Source organism: Bufo bufo, chromosome 4 (assembly GCF_905171765.1).
Source record: "Bufo bufo chromosome 4, aBufBuf1.1, whole genome shotgun sequence".
Classification (NCBI taxonomy): Eukaryota; Metazoa; Chordata; class Amphibia; order Anura; family Bufonidae; genus Bufo; species Bufo bufo.
In genome coordinates this window covers 176,291,921-176,314,332 of record NC_053392.1, presented here as the reverse complement: position 1 = coordinate 176,314,332, position 22,412 = coordinate 176,291,921, and positions in this window count along the sequence as shown.

The following is a 22,412-nucleotide window of genomic DNA, read 5'->3' as shown; positions in this document are numbered from 1 at the left end:
AAAAATTAAAACAAAGAATCATTGCAATTGACTTGAGTACAAGAATGTATGTTTGATGGTGGTATAAATGTCTGCACAAGGTACAGACAAGTCTTGTGGGATCCAAGCCTGGTTCATTTTAATGAACGTGAGCTTGTCCACGTTGGCTGTGGACAAGCGGCTGCGCTTGTCTGTGAAGACGCCCCCTGCCGTGCTAAACACACGTTCAGATAATACACTGGCTGCAGGGCACGCCAGCACCTCCAAGGCGTAAAGGGCAAGCTCATGCCATGTGCCCAATTTGGAGACCCAGAAGTTGAAGGGGGCAGACCCGTCATTCAGTACGTGTAGGCGTGTGCACACATACTGCTCCACCATGTTGGTGAAATTCTGCCTCCTGCTAAGACGTTTCCATATCAGCTGGTGGTGCTGGTTGTTGTGGCGTGCTGGCAAAGCTTTTCCACATTTCGGCCATGCTAACCCTGCCTTCTGAGGTTCTGGCGGTGCCCCAGCTGCGTTGGCGACATCTTCCTCATCCTCTGCCTTCGCCTTGTGCTTCCACTGTGCCCCTGCTGTCAGGTGGGAATGCCACCAGCAGCCCGTCTACCAGCGCGCGCTTGTACACGCGCATCTTACGATCACGCTCCAGTGATTTTATGGACAGTACGTTGTCCTTGTAACGGAGATCCAGCAGCGTGGCCACTCAGTAATCAGCACAAGTTAGAATGTGGGCAACTCGGCGGTCGTTGCGGAGACACTGCAGCATGTAATAGCTCATGTGTGCCAGGCTGCCCAGAGGCAACGAAAAGCTGTCCTCTGTGGGAGGTGTATCGTCTGTGTCCTCTGTATCCCCCTATCCATGCACCAGTGATGGCCATGAGCTGGTCTGGGTGCCACCCTGCTGTGAACATGGTTCCTCCTCCTGCATCTCCTCCTCCTCATCCTCCACCTCCTCATCCTCCAGAACTGTGCCCTGACTGGACAATTGTGTACCTTGGGTTTGTGGGTGCAGGAACCCACCCTCGGAGCCACTTGGGAATAACTGGCCAGAAACCCTACGGAATTATCCCTCTTCCTCCTCCTCCTCCTGTGCCATGTCCTCTTCCATCATCGCCAGGAGCGTTTTTTCAAGGAGGCATAGAAGTGGCATAGTAACGCTGAGAACTGCGTTATCGGCACTGGCCATGTTGGTGGAGTACTCGAAACAGCGCAACAAGGAACACAGGTCTCGCATGGAGGCCCAGTCATTGGTGGTGAAGTGGTGCTGTTCCGCCGAGTGACTCACTCGTGCATGCTGCAGCTGAAACTCCACTATGGCCTGCTGCTGCTCGCACAGTCTGGCCAGCATGACAGGCAAGCAGCAGCAGGGTGAGAACGCCGAAAGCGCGCACAGACGGCCCGCACTTTATGCAGCAGCTCTGACATGTCGGGGTAATTTTTAAGGAATCTCTGCACCACCAAATTCAGCACATGCGCCAGGCAAGGGATGTGCGTCAAACCGGCTAGTCCCAGAGCTGCTACGAGATTTCGCCCATTATCACACACCACCAGGCTGGGCTTAAGGCTGACTGGCACAAACCACTCATCAGTCTGTTGTTCAAGGCCCATTCACAGCTCCTGCGCAGTGTGAAGTTTGTCCCCTAAACAGATACGTTTTAAAACTGCCTGCTGTCGTTTACCCCTGGCTGTGCTGAAGTTGGTGGTGAAGGTGTTACGCAGACCGGATGAGGAGCTGGTAGAGGATGAGGAAGCAGAGTAGGAGGAGGAAGCAACAGGAGGCAAACTGAAGCGCCCTGCAATCCTCGGTGGTGGAAGGACATGTGCCAAACTGCTATCCGCCTCAGGCCCAGCCGCCACTGCATTTACCCAGCATGCTGTTATTGATATATAACGGCCCTGACCGTGCTTACTGGTCCACGTATCCGTAGTCAGGTGCACCTTGCCACAGATGGCGTTGCGCAGTGCACACCTGATTTTGTCCCCTACTTGGTTGTGAAGGGAAGGGATGGCTCGCCTTGAAAAGTAGTGGCGGCTGGGCACGATGTACTGTGGGACAGCCACCGCCATAAGGCCATTAAAACTATCCGTCTCCACCAGACGGAATAACAGCATTTCAAAGGCAAGTAATTTAGAAATGCTGGCATTCAGGGCTAGGGATAGCGGGTGGGTAGGGGGGTACTTCCTCTTCCTCTCCAGCGTTTGGGATATGGAGAGCTGAACGCTTCCATGGGACATTGTGGAGATGCTTGGTGAACCAGGTGTTGGTGTTGCTGGCAGATCCTCTGTTTGCGGGGTGCCAGGTGGCACTGTCACACCAGAGGTGGATGAAGAGGCCGCGACTGCAGCAGAAGAGGAAGCAGGAGGAGCCAGAGACCTTTCTTGGTTTTTGAGGTGTCTACTCCACTGCAGCTCGTGCTTTGCACTTAAATGCCTGGTCATGCAGGTTGTGCTCAGGTTGAGAACGTTTATGCCTCGCTTCAGGCTCTGATTGCACAGCGTGCAAACCACTCGTGTCTTGTCTCAGCACATTGTCTGAAGAACTGCCACGCCAGGGAACTCCTTGGAGCTGGCTTTGGTGTGCTCGGTCCCTTGCTGTGGTGGGCAGTAGGAGGCGTACTGTCTAGAGGACGGCCGCTCCGCTTTTGCACCCTGCTCCCTCTTCTGCTGTGCTGGTGGCTCTGTGCGACCACCGCCTCTTCCTCCAAATTACATCGGTCACTCGTATGACCTTGATTCCATATGGGGTCGAGGACCTCATCGTCCTCCACATCATCTTCCACCCAGTCTTCACCCCTGACTTCCTTGTCGGTCTGCACACTTTCGAAAGCCCCAGCAGTTGGCACCTGTGTTTCGTCATCATCCGAGACGTGCTGCGATGGTCCTCCCATGTACTCATCTTGAAAAATAAGTGGTTGGGCATCGGTGCACTCAATCTCTTCCACTTCTGGGGCAGGGATAGGTGGATGGCCCTGGGGAACCCTGCAAACAGAGTCTTTAAAAAGCAGAAGAGACTGCTGCATGACTTGGGGCTTCAGACTGCTTGACTGATTTGCAAGGGGGTGAGGTGAAAGACTGATGGACATCGGCTGCAGGTACCAACTGTGGTCTTTCAGCAGGAGACTGGGTGGGAGACAATGTGAAGGAACTGGATCCAGTGTCAGCAACCCAATCTACTATCGCCGGTACTTGTTCAGGCCTCACCATTCGTAGAGCAGCATTAGGCCCGACCAAATACCGCTGCAGGTTTTGTCGCCTACTCGCACCTGAGAAAGGGGTTTCACTTGTGCGTGTAGCTGGCACAGATCGACCACGTCCTCTCCCTGCAACAGGAGCTCCACCAGCAGCAGCACGACCTGGGCCACGTCCCTTATTTGACACTCTCCTCATATTTTTTTTAAAATTAGGATCTTGCCCTAAATGGGTGTTTAATTAATAGTAGAATAGAACGACAGTATGTAAAGGGTGTATCTCACATGGCCTGAACCAGACTAGGCCTCAATAAAAGATTTTTTTGCCCAAAATGGCTGTATTTCAAATGCCAAATTCAAAGCCCTGTATGTAGAGGTAGTATCTCAGAGGTATATAGGTAATGTTATCCAGCTCACCTGGTTGGCATGTAATATCCCATGTGCACGGAGTCAAGCCAGCAAGTTCCTGTACGTAGACAAAGTGAAATAGAAAAAGACGATTCCGGCACTTATTTTTCTTCCCATAACATCTTCCTCTTTATTAATTCACATCATATGCGGGATAGTATCACAAACAAGCTGTTTACGCGTTTCAGAGACCTTCTCCCTAGTCGTAACAATGTGGTCTGGGAGCTTAGAGAAATTTAAAGACCCGTGTACCCTCCCCCATCTAGTGGCTGGTGGTAACATGATGTCACAAATCAATTAGCTCGCAGACTCACACCTGAAGCATCATTCTCAAAGAACAAAGATTAAAATGGCCCCACATGATACGCTTCCCACATCCCCGCGCTTGGGCTGGAGCAGCACAGGCAAAAGGGTCTGTCTGCAAAGCGCAAGGGCAGGGTGTGAGAAACCGCATCATGTGAACAGGGCTATACAAAATATTGAACGTTCAAATAAAATGTAAGCCTGTAGAAAAATCTACATGCGTAAATGGATAACATGAATGACCGCAGCTGAAATTTTCATATCAATGTTATCCATTTCCGCATGTAGATTTTTCTACAGGCTTACACTTTATTTGAACGTTCAATATTTTGTATAGCCCTGTTCACATGATGCGGTTTCTTAGCACAAAATGGCTGTATTTCAAATGGCTGTATTTTAAATGGCTGAATCAAACCCCTGTATGTATAGGTGGGATAACACACGCCCTGAATCAGTGTAGGCCTGAAGTAAAGATTTCTTTGCACAAAATGGCTGTATTTCAAATGGCTGTATTTCAAATGGCTGAATCAAACCCCTGTATGTATAGGGGGGATCTCAAACGCCCCGAATCAGTGTAGGCCTGAAGTAAATATATCTTTGCACAAAAAGGCTGTATTTCAAATGGCTGTATTTCAAATGCCTAATTCAAACCCCTGTATGTATAGGGGGATCCCAGACGCCCTGAATCAGACCTCAGCCGTGTTAGCCCACCCTTATCAAAATTTTAGAACAAAACATATGCAGTTGGTTAGATCTTTGTTAGATCAGGTTAGATCAATTGTTGTTTGCGTTAGATCTCATACAGAAGTAGAGATATTAACAGTTATTTGCAGGGGGGCTAACCCGTCATCAGCCCCCCCTTATCAAAAAATTGACCAAACAATTAGCTATTTTGGAAGATATTTGTTAGATCAGGTATGATCAACTAGTTGTTTTGTTAGATCTCACATAATTACAGACTTATTAAGTAATTAATGAGGGGGGGGCTAGCCCCCCCACATGCAATTTTCAGGTAAAATTTGATGCAGAGTAATAGGCCTTCGTTAGATCCGGTAAGATCAAGTGGTTTCAATGTTAGATCTTATATAATTACAGAGATATTTCACATGAAAACACAGATATTAGGTAGTATTATTAAATAGGGAGGCTAGCCCCCCCCACATGCAATTTTCGGGTAAAATTTGATTAAGACTAATAGGCCTTCGTTAAATCCGGTAAGATCAAGTTATTTCAACGTTAGATCTCATATAATTACAGAGATATTATGGATATTTGGTATTACGTCAGAGGGGGCTAGCCCCCTCACATGCAATTTTCAGGTAAAATTTGATGCAGACTAATAGGCCTTCGTTAGATCCGGTAAGATCAAGTGGTTTCAACGTTAGATCTCATTTAATTACAGAGATATTTCACATAAAAACACAGATATTAGGTAGTATTAAATAGGGGGGCTAGCCCTCCCACATGCAATTTACTGGTAAAATTTGATTCAGACTAATAGATCTGCATTAGATCCGCTAGGATCAAGTGTTTTCAACGTTAGATCTCATATAATTACAGAGATATAAATATTTGGTATTACATAAGGGGGGGCTAGCCCACCCACATGCAATTTTCAGGTAAAATTTGATTCAGACTAATAGATCTGCATTAGATCTGGTAAGATCAAGTCGTTTCAACGTTAGATCTCATATAATTACAGAAATATTATGGATATTTGGTATTACGTCAGGGCGGGCTAGCCCCCCAACATGCAATTTTCAGGTAAAATTTGATTCAGGCTAATAGGCCTTCGTTAGATCCGGTAAGATCAAGTGGTTTCAACGTTAGATCTCATATAATTACAGAGATATTATGGATATTTGGTATTTCGTCAGGGGGGGATATCCCCCCCACATGCAATTTTCAGGTAAAATTTGATGCAGGCTAATTGAGTAATCATCATATTTAAATCTCAGAGTGTGCTGGCTGTAGCTGCAAAACAGTGGCCTCTAGTGCCCGGAATGCCAAATGACAGTTTAAGTACAGACATTATGCAGAAATAGCTGTTTCACAATCTCACATATAGAAGAATCCATTATAATAAAGTATATGATCTCCTAAACACATAGGGAAAGCTGCTGCAGGACCAGGAAATATAGGGGGCTCATTATTATAAAGTATAATCTCCTAAACACATGGCGGCAGATACTGCAGGACCAGGGACTATAGGGGGCTCCATTATAATAAAGCTAATCTCCTAAACACATGGGGCAGCTGCTGTCAGGGTACCACCGGTGGCGGCAGCAGCGTCCGGTGTAGTGTGGATGCTGAGGTTGCACCCAGGGGTGGAGGTCAGACAGGTCTATATGGCGAGTGATAGAAAAGCATTGTGGGAGATTTATCATAGATTGACGTTTTATGCCGGTCTCTGAAATCTCCAGCACAGCCGGTGGATGTGACTGGTTTATGGCGAGTTGCAGACCTCGTCGTATATTAGGTGCATTCACCGCCAGCTCAGAGCTGCTGTAGATTTGTCTAGGTTTTCACCCAAAAACCGGTGCAAATCAGGGCTCATTCACACGTGCCCCATGCCCGTATTGCAGCCTGTACACAGCGGGTCCACAATATACGGGCACCGGCTGTGTGCAGGCCATACTGCGGATCACTTGAATGGGTCCCGAATCCACAAGATTTGCAGTGGAGCGGAGGCACGGATCAGAAGCCCTCAGTAGCACTACAAATCGCTTCTGTGTGATTTTGGTCTGTGCTATTTATTTTTTTGCAGTGCGGAACGTATCTAGTGGTTTGTTTACCCATTCAAGGGAATGGGTCCGCAAACAGCATGCACTCGGCCGGTACCCGTGCATTGCAGACCACTATTTGCAGTCCGCAGCATGGGCACAGGTCACACACACTCATGTGTATGAGCACTTACTGAAAGGAAGTCAATTTTGAGACCAGAAATTTTAGGATCTGCTGAAGGGGGTCCTATACTATTTATGAATCAGTACCATTAATTGGGGCTAACAGGAAGGATTTTGCTTGGAGTTTGGCATTTTTTGTTCCTCACTTAAGATTGGAAGCCATGACACCGTGAAAGACACATCGCAGACACCAAACAATCCCCCTGGCAGATCCCGATGACTTATAATTGGGTCCGTCAGGATTTCAGTGGGATGTCTGTTTGACGTATAGAATCGTGCTGCATGTTGTACTACTCTTCCTATCAGAGCTGGAGAAGCTCCAGATGAAAGCTTTTGATACCAGTGTGAACACTTATATGTCATGAGTGTATACTAGTGTGGATCGAGCACCAAAGTGCTCGAGTAGTACACCTCAGGATGCTCGGGTGCTCTACAGAGCACCCAAGCACAATGGAAGTCAATGGGAGAACCAGAGCATTAAACCAGGCACCCCTGAAGAGGGGAGGGTGTCTGGTTCATAGGAAAAGGTCAGAAATTCATGTAATCACCACTGAAATGGTTTGGGATCAGCATGGGGAGGATGTCTGGATGCATCTTGGACTCCCAGGTCGCTGCTGGGAAAGATGTTGTCAGAGTAGTACACCACTTTTACAGACTGACAATAATACGCACAAAACCAAAGATGAAATCGATTTTAGAGGAAAAATTGTTAGGAAACATTCTTTCCTGTATATTTACTTTAATATATAGAGTGCAAGGGCTGCAACAATTTCAAGGAAGAGACACTCCAATACAACCTGTATATCACATAAAGTTGAGCCTCATTCACATTGTGGTACAATTGTTCAGGTAGTGGGACTCCTACACGCAAAAAGTCTATGCACTAAATGAAAGGGCTGCCAAAAATTACAAGAAACCGGCACTCGAATACACCCTTTATTACACATAAAGGAGGGCTTCATACACACCCTTGAAAAATTATGATTGATGGCCTGCTGGTGACCCTCAAAAACATTAGGGATGAGGGTCTGCTGCTGAGCTGACCATCTAAAACACTAAGGGCGACTGCATGCTGCTGATCTGACCATCTAAAACATTATGGATGAGGGTCTGCAGGTGCCCCTTTAAAACATTAGGGGCGAGGGCCTACTGCTGATCTGATCATCTAAAACATTAGGGGTGAGGGTCTGCTGCTGAGCTGACCCTCTATATCATTAGGGGTGAGGGTCTGCTGCTGAGCTGACCCTCTAAAACATTAGGGTCGAGGGCCTGCTGCTGATCTGACTATCTAAAACATTAGGGGTGAGGGTCTGCTGCTGAGCTGACCATCTAAAACGTTAGGGGTGAGGGTCTGCTGCTGAGCTGACCATCTAAAACACTAAGGGCGAGTGCATGCTGCTGATCTGACCATCTAAAACATTATGGGTGAGGGCCTGCAGGTGACCCTCTAAAACATTAGGGGTGAGGGACTACTGCTGATCTGATCATCTAAAACATTAGGGGTGAGGGTCTGCTGCTGAGCTGACCCTCTATATCATTAGGGGTGAGGGTCTGCTGCTGAGATGACCATCTAAAACATTAGGGGCGAGGTTCTGCTGCTGAGCTGACCATCTAAAACATAAGGGCAAGGGCCTGCTACTGATCTGACTATCTAAAACATTAGGGGCGAGGGCCTGCTGCTGATCTGACCATCTAAAAGAGCCTGCTACTGATCTGACCATCAAAAACATTAGGGGCAAGGGTCTGCTGCTAAGCTGACCCTCTAAAACATTAGGAGCAAGGGCTTGCTGCAGATCTGACCATCTAAAATATTAGAGGCGAGGGCCTGCTGCTGATCTGACCATCTAAAATATTAGGGGTGAGGGCCTGCTGCTGATCTGACCATCTAAAATATTAGGGGTGAGGGTCTGCTGCTGAGCTGACCATCTAAAACAGGGGTGGCCAACCTTACAGACACAAAGAGGCAGAAAAAAAAATCGTATGACTGCCAAGAGCCACAAGCTATCCGTTTACACAAATATGCGTGCACACGACAGTATTAATGCATTTGAGTTATGAAACATTTAAAAGTGCATTTAAATCACCTTTCCTACCTGTAGTGTAGACAGCTTTAGTGAGAATTCTGGCAATCTTTGTTTTTCACAATGTGTTTCAAGATTTCTCAGATGACACCCTCATACTCAGATGACCGCCCATGCTCAGATGACCGCCCATGCTCAGATGACCGCCTCATGCACAGATGACACCCCTCATGCACAGATGACACCCTTATACACAGATGACATCCTTATGCACAGATGACCGCCCATGCTCAGATGACCGCCTCATGCACAGATGACAACTCTCATGCACAGATGACAACCCTCATGCACAGATGACACCCTTATGCACAGATGACATCCTTATGCACAGATGACCGCCCATGCTCAGATGACCGCCCATGCTCAGATGACCGCCTTATGCTCAGATGACCGCCTTATTATCAGATGACCGCCCCATGCTCAGATGACCGCCTTATTATCAGATGACGCCCCATGCTCAGATGACCACCTTATTATCAGATGACGCCCCATGCTCAGATGTCCGCCTTATTATCAGATGACGCCCCATGCTCAGATGATCGCCCTATGCTCAGATGACCGCCCTATGCTCAGATGACTGCCTTATTATCAGATGACGCCCCATGCTCAGATGACGCCCCATGCTCAGATGACGCCCCATGCTCAGATGACCACCTTATTATCAGATGACGCCCCATGCTCAGATGACCGCCTTATTATCAGATGACGCCCCATGCTCAGATGACCGCCCTATGCTCAGATGACCGCCCTATGCTCAGATGACGCCCCATGCTTAGATGACGCCCCATGCTCAGATGACGCCCCATGCTCAGATGACGCCCTATGCTCAGATGACGCCCCATGCTCAGATGACACCCCATGCTCAGATGACCGCCTTATTATCAGATGACGCCCCATGCTCAGATGACACCCCATGCTCAGATGACCACCCTATGCTCAGATGACCGCCTTATTATCAGATGACGCCCCATGCTCAGATGACACCCCATGCTCAGATGACCACCCTATGCTCAGATGACCGCCTTATTATCAGATGACACCCCATGCTCAGATGACGCCCCATGCTCAGATGATGCCCTATGCTCAGATGACGCCCCATGCTCAGATGACGCCCCATGCTCAGATGACCGCCTTATTATCAGATGACGCCCCATGCTCAGATGACACCCCATGCTCAGATGACACCCCATGCTCAGATGACCACCCTATGCTCAGATGACTGCCTTATTATCAGATGACACCCATGCTCAGATGATGCCCCATGCTCAGATGACCGCCTTATTATCAGATGACCCCTCCATGCTCAGATGATTTTTAGTGTCTTATGTGAACACTGGGGAGGCTTATTTTGTGGGTCTGATGAGGATTTGGAGGTCTTATCTGAGCTCATACTACCTCCATGTCAGATAAGACCCCCAGATCAGTACTTTAATAAAATAAAACTGTGTAGGAGGCTTATCCTACCTCTGCTGCTGCTGCTCTGAAGACTGTGGCGACCTCTCCACAGTGACCTGACGTGCACAGCGTCAGGTCAGAGCGCGGGCCTGCATGTATTAAGGGGGGAAGGGGTGCCGCCACCAATGACAACCTTTAATACAGATACAGGAGGTGGGTGCCGGCAGAATCACATAGCCGACACCTGGCCTCTATGCTGCGTTCCCTGGCACTTAACCCCTCAGGTGCGGGCTATATAATTCTGTAGCCAGAACCCGCCTCCTGTATTTGAATAAATGAGTGAGTTAACTTCATTGGAAACAGCCCCTCCCCTCCTCTTCCCCTCTGCACTCTCATTGGTGGCAGCGGCAGCAGCACAGGGGGAGGAGGGGACTGCTTTCTTCTTCCTTCTCCCCTGTGCTGCTAATATTTTGAAACCTGCGACATCCCTGGCCCGCTCCTCTCTGCGAGCCGCATATGTAGAGCGGTCTGCGCTCCTCTGAGAGCCGCAAGTGAAGGTCCAAGGAGCCGCATGCGGCTCGCGAGCCGCGGGTTGGCCACCCCTGCTCTAAAACATTAGGGGCGAGTGCCTGCTGCTGATCTGACCATCTAAAATGATATGATGGAGGAGGAGGTGGAGGACGAGAAAAGGAAGATTGATCCATATACCCTTTTTTGTGGTGGAAGGGGTGCATGGGAATACAGTGTATTCAGTACATCATAGAAGCCACATTTAAAGTGCCTTTATGTTCAGCCGCTTTCCTCTGGTGCAGTAGAGAAGTCAGGGGCAATCCAGGCCTTGTTCATTTTGATAAGATTCAACCGGTCAGCATTTTCAGTTGACAGGCGGATGTGCTTATTAGTTATTATGCCCCCAGCAGCACTAAATACCCGCGCTGACAAAACGCTGGCGGCAGGGCAGGCCAGCACCTTCAAGGCATACAGCTTGGACACCCAATAGTTGTAAGGCACAGAGGGATCACTGAGGATGCTGACACGGTCTGCTACGTACTCCTTCACCATCTTCTAAAACTTTTCCCTCCTTGTGACATTAGGCCGCGCATCAGGGTTAGGGTGCTGGCGGGGTGTCATGAAACTGTCCCAGGCCTTGGAGAGTATTGCCCTGCCTCTGTTGGAACTGCTGTGTGTTCCCCTCGTCTCCAGTGTTCCCTCTAAGCTGCACGGGTGGGCGGCCGCGCAGCAATTATTGTGGCCCTCTCACAATTTTATAATGCCCGCTCACTCAGCCTACAGCGCGCCGCTAAGTTCGCTAACGCTGCTGGCAAAATGCCAGCACTTGTCGTCAGACTCATCTGCGTGACGGCGCCGACGTCCTCCTCGTGGTCTTGTGCGGCTCAGCACAGCGGGGTGCTGCCTACCAGCTACCACGTATTGCCGCGCTACTTCTGCCTCCTCCTTCTTTTTGCAGGAAGAGGAGGACTGAGCAGCAGCAGGCAGTAAGGTAGTGGCGCCGCCATCTTAGAGCCAGGCCAGAGGCACACGCTAGAGTGAGACTGAGTTTCTCTTATGGGCTACCTACAATAAGTAAAATCCTAGAAACCGTCATTGATTGCTGAACTGGTCTCTCCTGGTATTTCTAGAGTGTTAACTCGTCACAAGAAGTGGAGAACAGCGGGGGACAATAGTGGCACTAGTAGACTACTAGTGCCACTATTGTCCCCCGCTGTTCTCAGTGCCACTATTGTCCCCCGCTGTTCTCCACTTCTTGTCACGATAACACTCTAGAAATACCAGGAGAGACCAGTTCAGCAATCAATGACGGTAGAATGTCAGTAGTAGGGGAGAACACTAAACAATCTTAGTTCTTTTTAATCCTATAGGCTAGAGTGAGTGAAGTGAATGAGTCTCTCTGGCCTAGCCTGATAGTGATAAGTCCTTCATGTGGGCAGCAGGAGCTGTGTCTGTGTTACCTAAGAAAGCAATGAAACCAGCATGTACTGTATGGGAGGTTTTATCACAGCAGACTAGCCAATGCAAAACAAGGCAATGCTGGTTGGCGCCGCCATCTTAGAGAGGCTAGAGTGAGTCTCTCTGGAACAGCATTGCATTCCCTTCAGGTTTTGCATTGGCAATGTTGCTTGTCTCAGCCAAGGAAAATGGGGGGAAAAGTAACATATATAACTATATACAACAGGAGATGCCCTGGGTTATACCAGCATGTTCCATATCACTGTATACAAGAAGATGTATTACTTATACCAGCTGTACATATATAATTATATACAGGAGATACCCGAGTTATACCAGCGTGCTCCATATCACTATATACAAGAAGATGTATAACTTATACCAGCTGTACATATATAATTATATACAGGAGATGCCCAGGTTCTACCAACATGGTCCATATCACTATATACAAGAAGATGTATAAGTTAGACGTCCTAGCCAGTGTCAGGTTAGCACTTAGCAAGGTCTTTCTTCACTCCGCAGGAGACATTTTGTGTGCGGTTCTGTCACACTGTCCGTCCACTCCAGTAACTGTTTTATCTTGTCTTACTTAGTAGGCTAGATTTATTGTTTTGCCAATATGTCGGCAATGATCTCTTGTTTGATTGTCCTATCGCCCACCTTTGACTAAGCATTGCCCATCTCTAAGCCGACCCCGCTCAGCAACTGCCAAAGCTTAGAGGGAACACAGCTCGTCTCCCCTACTCGGTTGCCCAAGGAACTATGTACTCTGCCTCCAGAGTTGTCAGCTGGAAATTTTTGGAGTAATTTATCCACAAAGACCTTCTGGTATTGCACCATTTTGCTAGTCCTCTCCACCACAGGAATGAGAGATGATAAGTTTTCTTTGTAGCGGGGGTCGAGAAGGATGAACAACCAGTAATCGGTGTTGGCCAAAATGCATATATATAACGCGGGGGTCACGGGAAAGGCAGCCTAACATAAAGTCAGCCATGTGTGCCAGAGTCCCAACAGACAAGACTTTGCTGTCCTCATCAGGAGGATGACTCTAAATCTCCTCATCCTCTTCCTCCTCTTCGGCCCATCCACGCTGAACAGATGGAATAAACCTGCTATGGATACTACCCTCTGTAGCAGGGGCAACCGTCTCGGGCTCCTCCTCCTCATCATCATCCAATTTGCGCTGAGAAAACGAACAGAGGGTGGTCTGGCTATCACCCTGTGTACTGTCTTCCCCCATTTCCACCTGTTCCACATGCAAAGCGTCCCCGCCTTCATTGTGAGCAGCGAGCGTTTCAGTAGACACAGAAGTGGGATGGTTACGCTGATAATAGCAGCATCGCCGCTCACCATCTGTGTTGATTCCTCAAAGTTGCGTAAAACCTCACAGACGTCTGACATCCATGCCCAATCGTCGCTTGTGAAGAGCGGAAGCTGACTGGAAAGGCGACGACCATGTTGCAGCTGGTATTCAACTACTGCCCTCTGCTGCTTATAAAGCCTGGCCAACATGTGGAATGTGGAGTTCCAGCACTTGCTCACGTCGTACAACAGTCGGTGAGCGCAATTGCAAGCGCTGCTGCAGCATTGCCAGACCGGCGGCAGCTGTAGATGACTTTCGGAAATGGGCACAAACGCGGCGCACCTCCACCAAATTGGGGTAGGTTTTGAGAAACCACTGAACCACTAAGTTGAACACGTGGGCTAGGCATGGTATGTGTGTGAGCTTGCTGAGCTCCAAAGCCGCCACCAAGTTACGGCCATTATCAGACACAACCATGCCAGCTCAGTCTAGTCCCTTATACCCTGCCACAGCTCTGCTGCGGTGTGCGGTTTTTGTCACCTAAGCAAATTAGTTTCAGCATGGCCTGTTACCGCTTCCCCACTGCAGTGCTACACTATTTCCAGCTACTGACTGATGTCTGACTGGTGCTGCAAGATGAGAATTCTGAGGTGGAAGTGGAGGAGGAGGTGGAAGAGGAGAAGGGGGGATTTCAGCCACTAATGTAGGTGATGGCGGAAATCCTGATGGAATTAGGGCCCGCAATCCTTTGGCGTCTGTAGCATCTGTGCCATCCCAGGGTACAACTCGCTCCCAGCCTCCACAACGTTCACCCAGTGTGCCGTCAGGGAAATGTAGCGTCTCTGGCCAAAAGCACTTGTCCATGTGTCAGTCGTTAAGTGGACCTTCCCAATAACTGTGTTGGTCAGGGCACGGGTGATGTTACGGGACACATGCTGGTGTAAGGCGGGGACGGCACACCGGGAAAAATAGTGGTGGCAGGGGACTGAGTAGCGAAGGATGGCCGCCGCCATCAGGCTGTGGAAAGCCTCTGTGTCCACATGCCTAAATGGCAACATTTCCAGGGCCAGCAATTTGGAAAGGTGCGCATTTAGTGCTATGGCCTGTGGGTGGGTGGCTGGGTATTTGCTCTTTCGTTCAAAGGCCTGGGGTATGGATATCTGCACGCTGCGCTGGGGCACAGAAGTGGATGTACTAGATGATGGTGCTTGCGATGGTGCAGGGCGGAAGACATCCGGGCCTGCGTCAAGGACAGGGGATTGGCCAAAACGTAACACTGGGGAAGAGGAGGCAGTGGTGTGACCTCCAGACACTGATTGTGGACCCAGGCATTTGGCCCACCTATTAGGGTGCTTTGATGCCATGTGGCGGATTATGCTGATGATGGCAAGGTTGCTAGTGTTAACGCCCCTGCTAATTTTGACACGGCACAGGTTGAAAATGACAATTCTTTTATCGTCTGTACTTTCCTCAAAAAAGCGCCAGACTGCGGAACATCTACTCCTTGACAAGGGAGATTGCTGCAAGGGGGTGCTCCGCGGAACAGTTGTGGGCCTGTTTGGTGTGGCCTATACTGCTGTCCTCGCTCGGCTTGCCACTTTTCCAGGTTGAGTCATTGATTTCATCGTCCACCACCTTCTCTTCCACTTCCTCACTCTGGTCATCCTCCTGACTTGTTGACCTAACAAGAACCTCACTTATTGACAACTGTGTCTCATCCTCATCATGAACCTCTTGAGACACTAATTGCGGTTGACTTATTGGCAACTGTGTCTCATTATCATCATCCACCTTGTGCAAAGACACTCCATGGTGGGAGGAAGGAGGATCAGGGTTGAGGATTCTTTTGACCAGATTCTTGGCTACTGAGACTGGACTTTGTGGAAGACAGGGTGGTGCTTAACCGACTGGAAGCATTATCTTCTGCAATCCAACTGACCACCTGGTCGCACTGGTGTGACTTCGAGAGTGGTGTCCTGCGCCGCCCTGCAAACTGGGACATGAAGCTAGGTATCGTGGATGAGTGTGTTTCTTATGCTCTGGTAGCAGGCACAGTTTCACCGCCACAGCCTCTGCGTGCACCATCAGCATCACGGCAACTTCCCTGTCCCTTACTGCTAACCCTGAGTATATATGCTTGCAAGTATGTCACACGTACAGTAGCGCAGGTTTTGTAAGTGTATGCACAAAAGAATGTAACTGAATGTCACAGATATTTAGGATGGGCAAACGTTATACAGGAGATGTAACGCAGCTAATGTCGCTCTCACCAGTGGCAAAAAAAATTGACTGAATGTCACTGATATTTAGGATGTGCAAACGTTATACAGGAGATGTAGCGCAGGTAATGTCGCTGTCACCAGCGGCGAAGAAATGAAATGTCACAGATATTTAGGGTGCGCAAATATAACACAACAGATGTAGAAGAGGTTGTTTCACTGTCGGCAGCGGCTAAACAATTGCACACAATTTAGCGCAGGTTGCGCTAATAATATATATTGCAGCCAGATAAAACAATAGTCCTTAAAAGCCAACAGCCAATCACTGTATTGCCAGTAACTAACATGACTACGGCATTACAGTGACTGCCAGCACTTACCCGAACGTTTATTGGCTGCATAGCAGCCAACAAACATGCGGGGAGGAGACTCGAGCATCACGCTCGAGCACACAAATCAAAATGGTGTTCGGACGTGCATGCGCGCCCAACACTAGTGTATACCTCTGAAGGAAGCCATACATTCGGTGTACACAGAAACACTAAAAAAAAGTATTGCTAACTACAAGTAAGTAATCACAGGCCACACCATGTTACTATAACAACAGTGGCAGTTATGATGACATCACAGGGCACATGACATCACAGACACCATATGATGTCATAATCGGTGCATAATGACCAAAGTTCTAAACCAGAACCATTTTGTGTCACTTGAGCTTGACAGCTTGAAGAGGACATATCCAGGTATGTAGGCCTTCACTCAATGCTAAGACCTCAGGCCATCGCATATCATGCAGCTGGAGGGTGTGCAGTGAAGTACAGAACTGCGCCATTAACCAGAACTATAGTTTAGGAGTGGCAACTGGGGCAAGGATCCCAGCTGGGGTGCAAACAAACCAATTGTCCATGGCCAGGCAATTGAGAAACGGGACTAAGGTAGCAAAATTCAACCCTTGGGTGAAAGTAAGCACAGATATATCTCTGCCATTAACCCCCCCCAGAAATGTATAATAAATGTTCCTTGTTCTTACTTTATGAAAGTCAAACTGGTGTAAAGTAGAACTAGTATAGTTGACCAGAAACCAATCAGATTCCACCTTTCATTTTCCAAAGGAGATGTGAAAACTGAAAGGTGGAATCTGATTGGTTGCTATGGGCCACTAAGCCAGTTCTACTTTACACCAGTTTGATAAATCTCCCCCTTAGTTTTGTTCCTTCAAAAAGTGCAAAATATGGCATGTATGATCCTGGCCTTACGGAAATTATCCCATCTGGACAACCGCTTCTCTACATGAGAACTTCTTAGCGATCAGCTGTTATCAATGGGGGATGTTACAGTCTCTCCAGGACACAGATTTTATTTCATGGCCCCTTACAAACTATGTAATACTATACATGAATGGCTGCCAACTGTCTCCAATGTGAAGGGCCTGTTTCAGAGAAAGTCCCTGCAAATTTGGGCCTTCCTGAGCCCAAAATGGGCAGGGCTAATGTAAGCCTTGACCATAAGTGGGTGGTCCTGGGCGGGTTTGGGGTGTTTAATCACTTCTCTAACTCTCTGCTGTCAGCTGCTTTGGGTCCTGTTGGATAAGGGGGTGACTAGGGACTAGTAGGTTATTGCTGCCAGGAAGCCCAGTGTGGAATCCTGTGTAGGCCTTTAGCACATGGAGCAGTAGCTGATACGGAATGAAGCTAAATTATCCCTTTAAATAAGAGCCATGACATTTACCAATATATATTGTGGCTCTTACACGCCGTGCTGTGATGTAGTGCTATACAGGTGCAGTACTAGAAAGATTTTCCTGACACTGGTACTTTTACAAATCTGTGATGGTGATCATGTACTTGATTGCTTGGCTGGCAGCTATGATGAGATCACAAGGCTGATGACATCATAGACACCACATGACATGACAGCATAACACCCCATGACATCACACCTGCTGCAGAATGTACAAAATTCTAAATCAGAATCATCTTGGGTCATTTCAGCTTTAAAGCTAGAAGAGGACAAGTCCACGCAGAAGAGGACACTTCACTTAGTGCTATAGATTGTAAGAGATTGTTAGACTGTAAGATCTGAGGAGCAGGCCATGAATTGTATATTAGATTGTAAGCTCTTCAGAGCAGAGTTTCTACTGTATATTAGATTGTAAGCTCTAAAGATCAGGGCATGTAATGTATATTAGACTGTAAGCTCTTAGGAGCAGGGCATTCATTGTATCTTAGATTGTAAGCTCTTAGGAGCAGGTTGTTTCTTTCTTTCCAGGGTCAGCTCTCCGGAGCTTTATATTACATACATATATACAGCAATATGCAGCAGGGCAGATCTAATCCAGGGAGAAATCCGATCGCCACATCTGGGGTCAGGAAGGAATTTTTTTCCCCCCTGAGGTAGAACTCTCCGGGGGGTTTGTTCGCCTTCCTCTGGGTCTTTGGATTTGGTGGCTCTCATCTCAGGACAGTGGTGGACTGGTCTGAATGACCGCAGCTAGTCCTGTGGTCTCCCCCGGGCCTGACCTGAGAGTCACTGTGATCCCTGATTAATTAAAGGGCCAGTAATATTTTATTACAATGTTGCTTATTGCTATTCCAATAAAAAAAATATTGGAAAAACAATATTTTGTGGTGTTTGTTTTTTGTCTGGATTTTGTCCTCAAACAGAGACTATGATGAGAGTGATTGTTGCCGCTCAATATTCTAGAACTAGACTTAGCTCCTTATTAAGTATATAATAATGTGTATCATCCCCTAAACACATGGCAGCAGCTGCTGCAGGATCAGGGACTATAGGGGACTCCATTATAATAAAGTGTATCTTCTCCTAAACACATGGCGGCAGCTGCTGCAGGACCAGGAAGTATAGTAGAGGACTCCATTATAATAAAGTATATGATCTCCTAAACACATGGCGGCAGCTGCTGCAGGACCAGGAAATATAGAGGGCTCCATTATAATAAAGTATATGATCTCCTAAACACATGGTGGCAGCTGCTGCAGGACCAGGAAGTATGGAGGAATCCATTATAATAAAATGTATCATCCCCTAAACACATAGGGAAAGCTGCTGCAGGACCAGGAAATATAGGGGGCTCATTATTATAAAGTATAATCTCCTAAACACATGGCGGCAGATACTGCAGGACCAGGGACTATAGGGGGCTCCATTATAATAAAGCTAATAATCTCCTAAACACATAGGGCAGCTGCTGTCAGGGCACCCCCGGTGGCAGCAGCAGCGTCCGGTGTAGTGTGGATGCTGAGGTTGCACCCAGGGGTGGAGGTCAGACAGGTCTATATGGCGAGTGATAGAAAAGCATTGTGGGAGATTTATCATAGATTGTAGTTTTATGCCGGTCTCTGAAATCTCCAGCACAGCCGGTGGATGTGACTGGTTTATGGCGAGTTGCAGGCCTCGTCGTATATTAGGTGCATTCACCGCCAGCTCAGAGCTGCTGTAGATTTGTCTAGGTTTTCACCTGAAAACCGGTGCAAATTAGGGCTCATTCACATGTGCCCCATGCCCGTATTGCAGCCTGTACACAGCGGGTCCACAATGTACGGGCAACGGCTGTGTGCAGGCCATACTGCGGATCACTTGAATGGGTCCGCAATACACAATATTTGCAGTGGAGCGGAGGCACGGATCAGAAGCCCTCCGTAGCACTACAAATCGCTTCCGTGTGATTTCGGCCCGTGCCTATGCACCGCAGAAAAATAGAACATGTTCTATTTTTTTGCAGTGCGGAACGTATCTTGCGGATCGTTGACCCATTCAAGGGAATGGGTCCGCAAACAGCATGTGCAGTAAGCCGGATTGTGACTAATGCACACTGGCGCAAAATTAATGGTTTTTAGTTCGTGACGCCAATTGCAATGTGCGCAGGTTATAGTCTCAGGCAGGGGCGTCGTTAGGTCAAAACATTCGGGGCTGGAGCCCCGAATGTTTTTTCCAGTGCCCCGAATGTTTATGCTGGCCGGGAAGAGCTATGCTCACCTTTTACTTCCTGGTCCTCGACGCTCCACTGTGAAGGCTGCACAGCAGACTATACAAGAGGATTACCGAGTGGTGAAGAGCAGCAGCATCCGGAGCAGGAACTGTAAGTGTTTTTTTTTTATTTTTTTATTTAGGGGCTGATGGAGGCACTGGGGGATGAAGAGGGGCACTGGGGGCTGAAAAGGGGCTGATATGGGGCATTGGGGGGCTGATATGGGGCACTGGGGGGCTGATGTGAGGCACTTGGGGGCTGAAGAGGGGCATTGGGGCTGATGTGAAGCACTGGGGGGGGCTGAAGAGGGGCATTGGGGGCTGATGTGAGGCACTGGGGGGCTGAAGAGGGGCACTGGGGGGCTGAAGAGGGGCACTGGGGGCAGATATGAGGCACTGGGGGGCTGAAGAGGGGCATTGAGGGCTGATGTGAGGCACTGGGGGTTTAAGAGAGGCTGCTGGGGGCTGATATGAGGCACTGGGGACTGATATGAGACACTGGGGGGCTGATATGAGGCATTGGGGGCCTGAAGAGGGACACTGGGGGCTGATATGAGGCACTAGGGGGCTGATATGAGGCACTGGGGGCTGATATGAGACACTGGGGGCTGATATGAGGCACTGGGGACTGATATGAGGCACTGGGGGCTTAAGAGGGACACTGGGGGGCTGATATGAGGCACTAGGGGGCTGATATGAGGCACTGGGGGGCTGTTATGAGGCTGCTGGGGGGCTGATATGAGGCACTGGGACCTTATATGAGGCACTGGGGGGCTGAAGATGGACACTGGGGGGCTGAAGAGGGGCACTGGGGGGCTAAATAGGGGCACAGGGGGCAGATATGAGGCACTGGGGCTCTTATCTGAGGTCTGATTGGGGGTCATTCACATTGGGGTCTGATCTGAGGTCTTATTGGGGTCTTATTAACATTGGGGGTCTTATTGGGGCTGTCAGCTGAGGTCTAATTAACAGTGGGGGTCTGATTGGTGGTCTGACCTCGGGTGTAATGAAAAATATTTTTTTCTTATTGTCCCCCTCTAAAACCTAGGTGCATCTTATGGGCCGGAGCGTCTTATAGGGCGAAAAATACGGGTACGTTTGAAAATGAGTTCAAAACTTCTGTCACTTCGGTCTGAAAATCTTAACTCATGCCCGCGCAGCCTGCAAGTAGCGGAACAAATACAAGGGGGGTTGATGGGTTACAACTTCTGTGACTAGTTTATAGTTGGGGGGTTTGCTTCATTTTAAATTAGGCTGACCATAGGTTAGGATGATCTGTGGGGTTGCCCAGACGGATAGGCCCTTCACTGTAGTTATTAACCCCTTTCAGCAGTCCCCCATTGTGACTGGGGTGACTGCTGAAAGGGGTTAATAACTACTGTGAAGGCCCCCGATGCCGATGAGGGCGTGGCTTCGTGGGGTGGGGATGTGGCTTCACGTGGGCTCGTGCCCCGGATGTCTTTAGACCCTAGCAACGCCCCTGGTCTCAGGGCCTTTTAAGATGAAATAACTCACGTACCAGGTGAGGAATGCCAGAGGGGGATAATGTCTCTGTATAATGTCAACGGTGTCTCCTACCTTGGTACGGCTGGACTCCTGGATCCTGGCTCACTTGCAATAAATTGAGTGTTGTTAATAGGAGCAACTGAGGAACTTGGGTAATAGTAAATGAGATCCAAACAGGTAATATGATCCAACTTGTCTTTACTGAAGGGGTGCAGCATAAATCCATATGAGTACAGCAATAGTCCTTAGGTCCCAGCAGGTATTGGCAATGTATGGCAGGGGTTAATGCCTCTTCTGCTCCTATACTATATGCCCAGAGAATCTGGCAGGTATTTATCTTCTGCTCTGTCTGTCTTCTGATTGGTATGGGCCTGACTAGCTGAGGAGGAATTTGGCTTCTCCTGGTCTCTGGATATGTACTCACAGCTTGGCTCACAGGGAATGCTTCTTCCTGGAGGCTGGAGATGGCTGCTTTTCTTGTCAACCAGCTGAGGCTGATGGCTCAGGCTGGGAAGAGTGATCTTGGCCTTAGCCGAGGCTCGATCCTGTCTTGGGATCCCTGTTTCTGGGAGCTCCTACTAACACAGCCTTCCCCAATCTAACTGGTTCTGGATCTAACTGGTTTCTTCCCTCCCTATGAGGCAGGATGTGGGAACATTCCACACCTCCTCAAAGAGGGGGGGAGCTGAACACTGGAATGAACTATTCCAGTCTAGCTATACTAAACTGAACTAAACACATTGCTGCCACCTGCTGGTGTACATGGAAATTACAGCAAATATGTATATAACAGCCTTAGAAAATACATATAATGGAAAATGCAATGTTAGATTACACCAGATGGAAATACATATGCACCTGACATGTTGTAGCGGGGAAAAAGAGTTTAGTGACATACTCCAGGATGTTACACATGCACTCGGTCGGTACCCGTGCATTGCAGACCACTATTTGCAGTCCGCAGCATGGGCACGGGTCACACACGCTCATGTGCATGAGCACTTACTGAAAGGAAGTCTATTTTGAGACCAGAAATTTTAGGATCTGCTGAAGGGGGTCCTATACTATTTATGACTCAGTGCCATTATTTGGGGGCAAACAGGAAAGATTTTGCTCGGAGTGTGCCATTTTTTGTTCCTCACTTAAGATTGGAAGCCATGACA